Below are 12,083 nucleotides of genomic sequence, written 5' to 3' on the forward strand. Positions count from 1 at the left end.
CTGGATAAGGGTGTCTGCTAAGAAATAAATAATAATAATAATAATAATAATAATTTGTCTCCTACTCGTGCTCTCCTCCCATAGTTCCTGCCAGCAATGTTAATATATCATATTAAGTAATTGCTAACCCTACATGCAGATTATTCTGCCATAGAACAGGCACTGATCTAATTAAACCAAGCTCTTCTGTACTTTCTTTGCTCACTCCTGTATGCTGGGAGGACACCTATGAACAGGGAATGACAACCTTCAAGCTGGGTAGCTTCAGGAGGGCGTCAGAAAGACACAGAGCTGCCTCAGAGATTAAAAACAGTGTAAAAGATTACTGACTGATGCCTGTCTTGATAACTGCGCAGGTCACATTGCAAGCAAAAAAAGTTTAACTTGATGCAGCACTAAAGCCAAGGTCATTCACACTGTATCTGACTATAATGAATGACTGTAGGGATGAATTGTGATAAAGGTAATGAAATAAACATTTATATTGCATAGTTCAGCCTGTTAGACATCAGAACTACCATATGTACAGTAAGTTATTACAGCATAGCCCCATTATCAGCCTTCTTCTAAATATAGTCTTTTATTTTACAATACTGTATGAGACCATTTTACCTGAGCATAGGTTTCATACCTTCAAACAAGTGTTGCTCTGGAGAAGAGGAGCACTAGACAAGTGTTCCTAGACACTGAGGCTGCATTCACACTGGGTCTGTTTGAAACAGTGTATCAATGAGCTTGCTGTTCACACTTATCTGTGAGCAAAGGGACACATTTGTTTGGATGCAAGCTAAAGTTTTTTTTGTTTTTTTTGTCCTTTTCCATTTATTTCAGGACCCAGTTCGTTGTGTTCACAATGCAGTTTTCATGTGCCCTCGGTTCATTATATGTAAGGTGACCATATGGCTCTGTGTTCAGGGTGACAGTTTGGGCTGTCTCAGGTATTATTCTTACCTTTAAGAGAAGCAGGACTACACTTACCAGAATGCATCGGGTTGTGAGTTGAAAAGCCTGAACTATCCTAAACTGTCCCGCTGAACACGGAGCCATATGGTCACATTAGTTATATGGTGTGGGAACCGGATGTTTACAATATCCTTTATTATTATTATTATTATTATTATTATTGAAAGGTGGCAGCTATTGATGTGTTGCTCTGTTTTTTGTTATATCATGTTTTAGATTCTTACATATTGCTGTGAAAGAAAGCACTGGGGTGCTAATTTAATTAATACATTTCATGAATGCCTACAATAGGAGAATGCACTTTTATGCAATTCTGCATGGTTCTCCTAATGTCGGCATTAAACAAAGTCATTTGTGAAAAGACTTTGACATTATGGACTTTTTTTGTGTTGATCAGTGGCAAAAACTCCCAATTAAATCCATTTTGATTCCATGTTGTAACACAATAAAATGTGGAAAAGTCCAAGGGGGGTGAATACTTTTGAGAGCCACTGTATATCAATATATATACATATTCTGAATCAAATCCTTCATATTGCAAGTAGTTTTTGAGATTTGCTGTAAGGGCAATATAATACATAGGCACTGCAACACCAGTTATTACAATTGACTATTTATACATTTATACAGGGGTTGGACAACTGCCATAACACTGTCAATATCAGTCATAGACAGCAGGAGTTAGAACGATGGTCCGTCAATTCCAGCACTTTGTTCCAGTCATATTCTAAATTGTTTAATTGAACCAATAAAACCATCGAGGCCCAAATTATTATCTAATTTGCTTGCAAAATTGTACTTGTAATTGTACTTGTAAACCTGGGGCGGAATTAGACAACCGGCTGGCACTGATTTAAGACCTGACTGGTCTGCAAGGTCACCCAGAATTAAATCCAAGTTTATTGGTGCTGCCACAGCTATATTTTATAATGGCTAAGAAGCCACACTAATTTGGTTTTAATCCAGGCCCCAGGTAGACAAGAAACCACTTTTTATAGGTTACAATAGAGCTACTCTTAATAATATTTTTGGTGAAAAGTATTACCGTAAGTAATGCCATAAACACCAACCCAGTTTACTGTAGTTGATCGTCCAATTAGGAGTATGTGTATAAAAAAAGGCAGTGGATAAAAAATTAACATCTTCATAACACTGTCAATAGGGTGTAGGGCCACCACCATGGGCAGACAGGAGGACAGCACTGATGTGACATGACAAGTCTAGAGGGTATTTTAATTGTTGCTTTCGCAGTTGATACTGGCACAAACTGGGGGTAGAAATCTACAGTGGGTTATGTTTGTTCTCTAAAATGGCCCACTGAGTCAACACTTTTAACACTCCTGGTAAAACGTCAGTAATTTGTACTGTCTTGCCCCAGCTATCATCAAAGCCTTTCAGATCTGCTGTCTTGGTCATTGTGGATCCTATTTGCCAAAACATTAATCAGTCATTCAAAGGACAGGTCTTTCTCTATTTTTCTGTCCCACCCCAGCAATATGAAATATTTAATTCAAATTGATATTGGTGTTTTAGGAGGGGCACATATGGACAGCAGGTTTTTTTTTTTCTTTTCCGCCCCACTAATCATGCAAGAAATTATAAAACAAGCATCTGCAGAATCAAGAGGATCCCACATTGAAAGAAAGCTCTGCTTGTATTTACATAGTCTAATTAACCATTTACAGATAAAGTTCTGTTGATGCCTTAACAAGGACTGGGGAAAGATGAAAACATGTTTTTGATTGTGTAGTACTCAGTTTTTCCAGCAGGTGTCTAGCTTCTCTGTAAAAAGAAAAGTACAGAACACATTTCTCTCAGGGTACAGAATTTGTAAGGGAAGATAAATGTATTTTGAGCCTGTATAAGCTTGTAGTGAAATGTGCATAACCCAGCCAACTAGGGGTAATGGTCCTACGTGCAGTCCTCCTTAATACAGGACAACTACCTTCTTGACAAATGTTACTGAAATGATAGGGTGCCAGCAATCTGGGTAATCATGCTCTTACTAAGTCTGAACCAGTTGGAGATATTACAGAATGTATTCAACCTGCAATGTGTTTGTCAGTCTTCAAATGATTCATTAATTATGCCGGTCAAGACTGAGGTAACTATGGAGGGGTTTAGAATGTGCCTGATAGTCGGGACGTGGTTATTTCTGAAACATATTTCATTTGCAGCGATGTAGAACCCCTCTGCCCTGCTTTGAATAGGAACACACATTTACTGGATAACCACTACTGCAAGTACATACAACCCAAGAACTGGTTAAGAGTACATTGATTCATTTGGGATACTACAATCATTTGTGGTCCAGTGGTTAAAGAACAGGGCTTGTAACTAGGAGGTCCCCGGTTCAAATCCCACTTCAGCCACTGACTCATTGTGTGACCCTGAGCAAGTCACTTAACCTCCTTGTGCTCCGTCTTTCGGGTGAGACGTAGTTGTAAATGACTCTGCAGCTGATGCATAGTTCACACACCCTAGTCTCTGTAAGTCGCCTTGGATAAAGGCGTCTGCTAAGTAAACAAATAATAATAATTTGACAAAAGGTAGTATGAATGAACTATTTTTGTTTTTGGTGTAATATAAATGAAAGAATATTCAGAGGGAATGTCATAAAACCACTACAGGAAAGTATATTTAAATGTTAAATGTGAAGATGCCAGATGCACCACTAATATTATGAGTAACTTTTGAGACATTAAAGAACAACAGTGTAAAGATTTGTGAAGAGACACATTTACAGTAGGGGTTTGTGTGTATGAGCACACTAGGGACAGTACAAACGTTTTAAAATTGCATCACAGTTATTTTTAACCTGATACTTTATGAAATGTAAGTTAAGATGATAAAGTATTTATATAAACAATAAGGGTGATTTTATATGTTCCATTACTAGTAGGAACTGCTACATTCTTACACTTGCTACATTAGTCTTCCCTGAAGGTTGTCTAGATCTACACAATGGAGACCATTGGAGGAGATTGTAATCATAATACATGTGTTTATTTTTTGATTTTTTTTTTCACAAATGTACAATTTCTATGGGTGTCCTGTTGGTTTCAGTGTGATTTCAAAAATGTTTTTTGTTTGTTTGTTTTTTTATTATTACACAAAATACTACATAAATAGCAGTAGAGCTCTCAGAATAACCAAAGAATAGATTGGCAATTACACAGTCGTAAAAAAAAAAAAAAAAAAACGAAAAAAAAAAACATGAACTGCATATAAAAATGTAGGTTACAACAAGAAAATGAACCTGTATGAGAAGTGAAACATAGACATAGCAGTAGTTTACTTTTGGTAAATGTCATTTAAGTTATAATAACAAGAGAATAAAGAGAAGACCTAGCAGCATGTGTGATTGCTCCGAATGAGAAACAAAGCAGTCTGCTGTACAGCAGTGTGATGGCCCCAGCAGATGACAGCACAAGGTCGGGAATGCTGCTTGAAGTTGGGATCTGTCAAAACCAATGCCTTTCTGTCTGGACATTGTCATTTTCTTTTAAAGTTCCCTTGTCGGCAGGCAAGGGTACAGACAGGAATGTGGTTGCATTTGTAAAAATCAAGGTGATCATTCAAGTACACTCAGATATTGTCACTTGGCTGTATTTATTAATTTGTAATTTTTCAGAGTTATAAAATAAATGTAATAGTTAATATGCCCAATGTTGAAGAAAAGTGTAAAGGCACAGGCACATTTTCTGTGTTTCATGCTAGTTTGTTAAACTGGTACAATTGCTTGCTGATTTTAAATCAGGTAATCCTAGTAAAATAGCAAGCTCCGAAAAAAAAGCAGGAGAACCCTAACAAATTAATTGATCATTATTTTCAAAGAATGTAATAAAACAATACTCTATTGATACTTCCCAGCAACTACTGGAAAGCTGAATCAGAACTGGAAATTGGAACATATGTTTACTGGTTTCATACTGGACATTCAGATAGGCAGTTTAACCCTTGCAGAAGTTGACATGAATTACATTAATTTAATTGTGAAGACAACAACCATTTGTAGATATCACTTTATTTTCAACTAGAATAACCATTTTTGTGTACAAGCATAAATAGTTTAAAACCAGTATTACTGCAATAGCTCTTCTACCAATAGCTTTTACCATGTACATTATAAATGATAAATGACTACACTATAAAGTGCATTTTTTCAGTAATGGTTCCCACAGTTCATTATAGTACATTTCCCTTGCTCAAAAAGACACGTTTTTCAATATTTAGGAAACCATTCCAGTTACAGAATAAAATAAAATATGTTTTGCAACACGTTGTCCAAAGTATCCACAAAGGATAGCCCGGGGAGCAACATTTTATCAAAAAGATGTGGACAGGATCCCCATCACTTTAAATACATTCTGACTGCTTAGCTGAAAACTATTCGGATAATGTGTATTTACTGTTTAAGTCCCACCACATGCTTTATAAGGCTAGTTGTGGAGACACTACAGGTTTATAAAGCGACCAGGCATGGCAAGCCATTCTTGTCTTTTGGGTATATATTTGCATGACACAACCAGTTATATAATTCAGTGGTACTCAACTCTGGCCCGTTGAGATCCAATCCAATCCAGGTTTTTACTCCAAGCAGATTCTAATGTAGTTAATTTAAGCTGTTATGAGGCGATTAACTAACCTGGTTGGACTAAAGACCAGGACTGGCATGGATCTCGAGGGCCCAAATTGAGTACCGCTGATATAATTCCTAATATTTAAAGTGCAAAACCAAGTTTTTAACAGCAGAGCAATCACTGATGCATATGCAAGTGTCAACTGGGACTAGATTTCGTTCACATCCAAGTACAGAAGGATTTAGTACACCTGGTCCTAGTCCAGTGATACCTTCAACTTCACAACATTTTGACTCTCTGAGCTATGGTTCTGTTTTGGAAAGAAAGGGTTAAGTGCTTTGTACCCAAATTACTGAATGCAAGCTCCTTAAATGTATGCATAAGAAAACTACTGAAGCCTTCAAGCTACTGTTATTGATGCTACACCCTTAGGACATGCACATATGGGCTTATATCTCTAAGCCATCTTTATTAATTTACCATGATATACCTCTCCCATGCTACCATTTACATTGTGTGAAACAGTGTTATAATTAGAAAAAGATTGTGCCAGTGTTGCTTGTTTACTTCTGAAACGTACATAATACAGCCATGTTGTCCCTCATATCCACCCTCCCAGGCTACCCTCTTTCTACACAAATTAATAGGCAACTGCTGCTGATGCGTTAAATTGCTTTGCATTCGGGGCAGAAGACAACTGGTTCATTTATTGTTTTTATTAAAGCTACAGACTGCTGTTTTATGTATTAAATTAATGTAGACACAGTGCTAAAATTCTGGTAGAAGATAGATATATCATTCCATTTTTTTATAATACTATTCTCTTGATTACTAATATAAAAGCAATTCACTAGTTTTATTATATAGACCCTTGTTTTCACAAATATTTACTGTTTCATCAAATTACAAAAAACATAATACACAGCTATAATAATTCCATAATTTACCCCTTTGCTTCACCTTGCCAGTGTTTATTTATTTATTGACCCCAGTTGAATAGTGGAGGTTTCATGGCTTTGTAGGACCAGATATGTAGGATTTTTTATATGAAAATGCTCTGCCCAAATAATTCTGAATTGGTCTGGTATACGTCATGAAACATGGGCAGCAGTGTGGAGTAGTGGTTAGGGCTCTGGACTCTTGACCAGAGGGTTGTGGGTTCAATCCCCTGTGGGGACAGTGCTGCTGTACCCTAGAGCAAGGTACTTTACCTAGAGTGTAATAATTGTAAATTGCTCTGGATTAGGGCATCTGCTAAGAAATAAAATAATAATAAAACATTAAAAAAATATGGTGAGGAATAAAATACTTCCCTCCAATAAATTACATACAATGAGGCCAGGTGTTTGCAAGGTTTTGAGTAACAATGTTATCAATAAAAAAAAGAGTATGTTTTTTTCTTTTAATCAATTTCACCAACATGTTCCCCTTAATTTGAAATGACTCATCAGGTGTCGGATCAGTGGTAGTTGCTGAAGAGCGATTTGAGGAACTATCCCCAGCCAATTTCCTTCTTTAACCCCGCAGGAGTGCAAAGGCCACTGAAATGCTCTCAGATAGGGATTCAAACCACTCTCACATGATTCACCCTCCACTCCCAAAGTGCTTTTACTGGGTGAACCACTGTGGGGCTGTGTGTCATCAGGTTTTGGAAATTGGGTGCATGTGCAAGTTATTTTGACAAAGACTCATTTTATAACCAGTTTTACCGATACTGAATTTCTTATCCTTGCCTCCAGGCATGTCAAGAGATGAGCTTGTCTTGAATGAGAAAGTAAAAAATATGGAACTGATTTAATAAGCTTTTTGTTGTCCTTGGCCTTTACAAATCTAAAACTTGAGAAATACAGTATTATGAGAACTTTGGGTGTGTTTTCATGTGTGCGTGAGAAGAGGGAATAATTACAAAATAAACAAAAAAAGCTTTCAAAATGTAAATGAATGTAAATGAACTTCTAGCTCTGCTCAGTAATCCCGTGCCTGTGGTTACTCTGTTGGTGTAAACAAAACTTTGAAGCTACAGGAAAAAAAACATTTTGAAATGAAACGAATATGTTGAACTGAAGTTGTGTGCGCGCATATTGAAGTGATATTAGAATCCATGGTTAAGCTCCAGGAATAGCTTCCTTTACTAAGATAAAAACACAGATGGATTGCTGTTTTTTTTATTTATGTTGGTTGTCAGGGCAGATATACACACCCTGAAGAAATGTGGGTTTACCGGCTGTATATTTTTTGTTGTTTGCTATTTTTTTTTTTTTTTTTTTTTAACCAGATCAAATAAAGGATTTCATTTCATACTTTCATATATTGTTGAATTTGTTACCTACCCTGCTGTGGGAGTGCTGACCATTGTCATGCAGGATTTGTTTCAAGTCCTGTACTGTGTGGTGATGCGTTGCCTCCGCGCACATATGGATGTCATGAAGTGTCAGCGCAAAGGTATGCCATGATGTAATTGGTCTTGATCGCAGCATATTTGTGGCTGATGGTGACAATTACTGCACTGAGTATCAAGCAAAGAGGCGCTTTCACGTAAGGAAAAAAAAAAGATTACATTTTTGATGTTACAATTTAAAAGTCTGCTCTGCTTTTATTTGAATGGAACCGGCAGCATCCTTTCTGTGCTGAGAAATATGACCCTTTGAATAAAAGACAATGGAGAGGTATGACCAGGAGAATTTATTCAACTGAGGAAATCCAGAACAGCCTGACTAAAACTAGGCCAAAAGCTGCCTTTTTTAAAAATGTTAATCCCATTGTGTGCATATAAATCTAACATTTTACTTCATGTTAAAAATGCACTGTGCATTATTTAAGTAGTATATAATTAAATATATGGCTTTGGAAGAGATTTCCACACAAGCAGACTAGGCCCAGAGGGCTACAAACAGCGCTGCACCAGCAAGAGAGTGTTTAACATTCTGAATTTGTCCACAGCCGATAATTTATTGGAACTCATCTGTAACAAGGCATGGCACTGATTTATACGTTGATTTGAAAAATAAATAAAAGTGATAGAAACCTGTATTTGGTTTTAATGATAGACTGTTGCAGCGTGAAAAAATAAGGATATGAAACATTGTGAGGAAATTAGATATTATGCCCTGAAGACAACTGCAGCTACCAGTCCATTAATTATTAGATATTTATTATTAAAAATTTCTCTTCATGAGTGACTGCAGAATATTCTCGCTGCTGAAGCTGTTGAGTCCTGACATGAATGAAGTGTATGAAGCTCATTTTTTCGTTGTTGTTGCTGGGCGCTGACAGGGCAAATCTGCAGTGAAAGATTCATCACCTTTCCTATTTAAACACAAACACAAACACACACACACACACACACACACACACACACACACACAGCGTCACTAGAATCACAGCAAAATAAAACTGAGAGGCTGGCACTGTGAAGCTTGGGGGGGGGGGGGGCTGCCATCTTCAATTACCTGACAGAACAAATAAATACATAAATACACAAATAAAAATAGATCTCTGTTCTCTACTAGTACACCTGAGACAACATTGCACATTTCACTGTTAATTTATGGCAGAAATGTAATAAAGGGACTTTTTTTTTTGTATTAGCCTTCCCCATTACAGTCTGGTACATATGGTAAACACACAATGCAAAAGCTGTTTTTCCAAAGTAATATTTTGTGATTTCAGGAGACATGCTGCAGAGCAAATCTATTTTCATTTATTATTTTAACAAGTTACAATTCAGCTTAATTGTTAAATTCTTACAACATACAGTAAAACCAAGACACACATAAGGACATTCAGTTTTACTATCAGAGAGCAGATGCAGTTATGGGGTATGACAGTTTTCTAGCTATGTTAACTGCGCTGCACTAATTATTAGTACTTCTGTTATTTATATATTCTGTATTCTTGAAGGAATTACAGTGAACCCCATAAATAAAAGTCTAGCCTGGGGTTGGGAAAACATGTCCCCATAAACAGATGGCACTAATATCAACCTTGTTTGACATTAAAGCAAAAGTGTGTTAATGGGGCTGGAAAAAGTGGTCACTATAGGCAGGTGGTCTGTGTAAACAGGAGGCCGATTAACACACATCTCTCTGCATTTTCTACTCACAGGCCACCAATAAAAGTCTATAAATGCACCAATCGTCATTATAATGCTCTATTTGGAAGCCAAGCGTGTTTCATGTTCTAACAAGGTATGCCTTATTATAATGAAGATGATTATTAATCTTTTCCCCCCATATCCATGAGTTTTTGTCTCTAGTGGCAACCCATAACAAGGATTTACAAAAATCTACCTGTCAAACTACAAAACTGTCTTCTCGTCTTTGTATACCATGCCACAATAATGTGAACACCCAGGTTTGAAGGCAAACATTCATTGGTCATTTGGTATAAAATATAGAAAATAAGTTTGTGAAAGTCCACATGTCTCATCACCAGAATGTGAAATGTTTGTAAAGCACAGAATGGACTAGATACAGACACATCTTCAGACACTATAATGACATGGCAGTTGTCCTTTTCAACTCCTACACAGACTACAGCAGCTAGATAGATAGATAGAGATAGATAGATAGATAGATAGATAGACAGATAGATAGATAGATAGATAGATAGATAGATAGATAGATAGATAGATAGATAGATAGATAGATAGATAGATAGATAGATAGATAGATAGATGCCAAAATACAAAACTATTTAGTCAACAGCCTCTTAACATTAGTTTATTACAGGAACAGATGACCACATGGGCTAGATTTCGAATTAAATGAAGTTGCGTGACTGTTCAGGATTCAGGCCAAGAGCTCTATTTTTCTACCAAATGAACTTCACAGGCTGCACTTATACCAAGTCCAAGGACGAAAAAGCTTTTTTTTTGCCTGAAATAACGGAGGTAATAAATGGGCTGCCAGCCCTCCCTGCTGTGGCAATTTTGAGAGGACGACATGTTATATACCACCCTATTTGCTGTTGTGATGAGCTTCAGACATCTCCCATTATTTATTACACAAGGCCGGTGAAATAATGCAAAGGTCACTGATCCTTGTGAAGCTGATGGCATTAATAAAGCTGAGAGAGAGAAAAAGAAAGGTAGGGAGAGGGAGACACCTTTATATTGAATCTCTGCTAAACACAAAAACAATTTCAGAAAGATTCCTTGTTATATTTTTTTATCAGCACAAGGAGACAATTTTTGAAAAAATCACATACTATATTTAAAAATAGACTGAGCTCAGCAGTTAACTATGTTATACGCAATGCCCAACAGTGAATAAAAAAGACAAATGATTTAGTTTGCCAGTAGTCATTTAGGGTTTTCAGGTGCAAGAAGGATCAACTTGACACAGTACAAGAAAGTATTTAAAAATGTGTAATAGGGGTTTTCACATTACATACATAAAGAGGTAAAACTATAAGAAACTAAGTAGATAAAAGATTTGATTAATGCCTTTAGCGGTTTTATTCATTAGGAAGGATACCGTATATATTCTTTGTGTGAGAACGCTGCAGACGTCAGAGGAAACATGTTCTGCATTTAAATGGTCTGCTTTCTTATAGTTCCCAAGGAATTTGTGAGTGTTTAATGCCCTGGATATATTACATACAGTATATAAAGTCCCAGAGCAAAGTTAATGGTAGTGTCCTTTCTGCATGAAATGCTACAGTTGGTGTTGAATGATGTGTGGCAAGGCAGTTTAGTTTACTTAGACAGGTTTATATTTTATTAACATGAACGTCATCGCTCCAGTCTAAAGCATAACAACCAACGAGTCTCTCCGTACCCGTATGTATCCAGTATAAAGTACGGTGTCCTATATATTACAAACTAAGTAGGACACGTGTCATTAAAGTATTCTACATCTCCCTTCTTTAGTTAGTGCTCTCTTGAGCAAAATGCATCAATACCAATAGTGATCATACCTGAACAGCAAACAGATCATATTGGCATAATAATACACAGAGAGATTTCCTACTAAATGTACTTTTTTAAAAAAACATTTAGATCATGCCAGTATTTACATCAATCGGGTAACTCAGATATAGAAATAGTTCCAGGTAACTGTATGTACGACTACATAACTCTATTAGTCCATATATTTTGGGTTTGGCTTGGAGATTCTGCCTGATCGTGTTTTGTATGGAGACTGAGACAGTCTGGAGACTGGCCGTGTTGGACTTGCGTCTTCTTGCTCTGGAGTGTCTGGAGTTGGTTCGGCTACAGGTATGATGTGTCTTCGATTTCTCCTGTATTCCTTTCCTTCGGTTTCAATTATGTATGACCTGGGCTCCTTGCAGGTGTCTTTACGATTTCCAATCGGTTGTATCCCAGAGGCTTACTTGATTTGTTATTATTATTATTTTTATTTCTTAGTAGACGTCCTTATCCAGGGCGACTTACAATTGTTACAAGATATCACATTATTTTTACATACAAATTACCCATTTATACAGTTGGGTTTTTACTGGAGCAATCTAGGTAAAGTACCTTGCTCAAGGGTACAGCAGCAGTGTCCCCCACCTGGGATTGAACCCATGACC

The sequence above is a fragment of the Acipenser ruthenus genome, chromosome 4 (assembly GCF_902713425.1).
Source record: "Acipenser ruthenus chromosome 4, fAciRut3.2 maternal haplotype, whole genome shotgun sequence".
Taxonomy (NCBI): domain Eukaryota; kingdom Metazoa; phylum Chordata; class Actinopteri; order Acipenseriformes; family Acipenseridae; genus Acipenser; species Acipenser ruthenus.